Source organism: Mus caroli, chromosome 13 (assembly GCF_900094665.2).
Source record: "Mus caroli chromosome 13, CAROLI_EIJ_v1.1, whole genome shotgun sequence".
Lineage (NCBI taxonomy): Eukaryota > Metazoa > Chordata > Mammalia > Rodentia > Muridae > Mus > Mus caroli.
The window spans coordinates 99172529-99175080 of NC_034582.1; the positions used below are offsets into that span (position 1 = coordinate 99172529).

General features: G+C 43.3%; 1 non-coding gene across 1 annotated transcript; it reads left to right on the top strand.

Annotated features, from left to right (window-relative positions):
• Positions 1–1841: 1841 nt before the first annotated feature.
• Positions 1842–1983, top strand: LOC115029126. The gene has a single exon (XR_003834697.1). It is a non-coding gene; the product is annotated as a small nucleolar RNA SNORA48 (small nucleolar RNA).
• The last annotated feature ends 569 nt before the right edge of the window (positions 1984–2552 follow it).

Here is a 2552-nt window from a genome sequence, read left to right on the forward strand (position 1 = left end):
TTTAAGGGCTTCCACTGTTTAGCAGCGTTCTCCTGTATTTCTTTAAGTGAGTTATTAATGCCTTTCTTAAAACAGTCTGCATGCATCACGAGATATGATTTTAAATCTGAATCTTGCTTTTTGGGTTTTATAAGGTTATCTGGGACTCTCTGTGGTGGGCATACTGGGTTCTGATGATGCCAAATGATCTTGGTTTCTGTTAGCAATAAGTTTGCCTTTCACTATCTGGTTATCTCTGGCGTTAGATGTTCTAGCTGTCTCTGGATGAAGCTTGTTCTTCCTGTGATTGTCTTATCCTCTGTCAGCACTCCTAGGAGTCCAACTCCCTTCTGAGCCCTAGTGGTCAGAGCACTTTTTGCAGGCAAGCTTTCCTCTTGCACTGACTGTCCCTGGAGTTCTGGTGCTCAGATCCACCTCTTGGCTGAACATGAAGGCCCGAAGGGACCCTGTCCAAGAAGCTCTGTTGCTTCTGCAAACCACAAGCAGCAAGGACTGGTCTCTGAGAGACCTGGGGTACAAGATGTTGCTCTCACCTGAGTCCCAGGGTCAGAGCCCTCTCTAAAGGCCAACACTTCTCAGTGATCCTAAGATCCTGGATGTGCTAGGGTGCCTGTGGCATGGTGAGTCCTCTGGGGGACCATGGGACCATCAGCTGAGTTTGTGCCCAAGGTGGCTCTGACCAGAATGAAACCTAGCTGCTGGTGGGGTGGGTTTCCTGTGTCCCTGTTCCTGCTGGCAGAAGCCCCTCTGGGTTGTTTTGGAACACAAGTTGTGTTCCATTCACCAGTGACCCCAAGATCCTGGTTGTGCTAGGGCGCCTGTGGCATGAAGAGTCCCAGAACATGTTCTTAATCAAAGTCTTTGAGAGCAAATGTTGAAGAACCTGCAGACTGTTTCTTATACTGATGTCTAAAACCTTAATCCCTGAATTTGTTTGCAAATAAATATTAGATGATAGAGGTTTGGAATCAGTTAAGGTAAATTACTGTAGAGTTGAGACTACCATCTTGGGCTTTGTTTATTCCAGTTATTATCAATTAGGCATATGGTATTTTCCTTTACAAAAGTAAAAATTGGCCTTTTCTTTGCATCCTTTTCTAAGGAGGGGTCTGATGTTTATATTTTTTTTTCTAATGGTACAAGGCTGAACTCATCTTCAAATATTAGAAACCTCATCAACATTTATGCTTTCATATTTCACTTATTAATTTACTACTTCATTCATTGATTCATGATTTTAAGTCACCAGCTCATCACTTAAAGATTTATAGATTCTCTGACACATTATAAAAATTTAAAATAGTGAAAGCCGGGCGTGGTGGAACATGCCTTTCATCCCAGCACTCAGGAGGCAGAGCCAGAGGCAGAGCCAGATGGATTTCTGAGTTCAAGGCCAGCCTAGTCTACAAAGTGAGTTCCAGGACAGACAGGGCTATACAGAGAAACCCTGTCTCAACCCCCCCTCCAAAAAAAAACCCAAAAAACAAAAAACAAGGCAAAACAAAACCCCCCAAAAAGTAATAGAAGACATTAATACATACATTCTATTTGATATAGTAATTACACTTTTAAAAAGGTGAGTAAAATCACCACCATGTACTAAAAAGCATTTAAGCACATTAAAAATAGGAGTGAAATCAGAGCATAAAGAAAGATTGTTGTAAAACAATGAAGTATATTTTTTCCAAGACTAGTACAGAAAATCATAGCCAACTGAAAAATCAGAATGCAGAGCTATTGAGCCTTGTCCCAATGAATACATCTAAAAAACTCTCCTACATTTAAGCCCCAGGGAACATCATGGAAGAAGAAATAGAAAGCCTGTAAGAGTCAGAAGATAGTCCCCTTGGCAGTGGGCAAAGAAACACCTTGTTGGTGGTGTTGCTCTTATATCAGTCGGGGCACAGCAGGTGAAGTCCTTTGTTCATCCTAGTTTGATGTCTGGCTTGATGGCTAAAGTTGTTTTATGCATGGGACACATAAATATAAAATCAAATAAACTCAAATCAAATAAACTCAAATCCAGGCAGCACAGTGGTGAAGGAGGAAGACAGAAAGAGATCAGCAGACTACCATGCCACCCACCTATTTGCCCTCCAGTGCTTGGCACAGATGGGCCACAGTCACCTGCTTGCCGACATGCCACATATTGTGGATAGAGGATATTACCCAGGGACCTTTCAACTATGTAGCCAGCCAGCAGCTAGAAACACCTCAGTGTGCGAATATGTGGTGGTCAGATAGGAGGGAAAGAGAAATGGAGCATCTTGAGCATTATGATGAATGGTGGAACTGGAGACTCGAGGGTAGAGAGGACTGACATTTTGTGAGTGGCTATCCATGCTACCTGGGGTCATGGTGCTGTCCCAGTCCAAGCTTCTGTTGAGGGTCATGTCTGAGTCTGTAGATATGCAATGTCAGGAGTTGGTGTTGATGTCCCTGGTTCATATTACCACCAGAAAATATGGGGATGTCCCTGGTGGGGGCAGCAGCAGGTGGTCATCTGGATATCCAGAGGATGTCCAGAATTGGACCTGTCCCTCATTGGATGT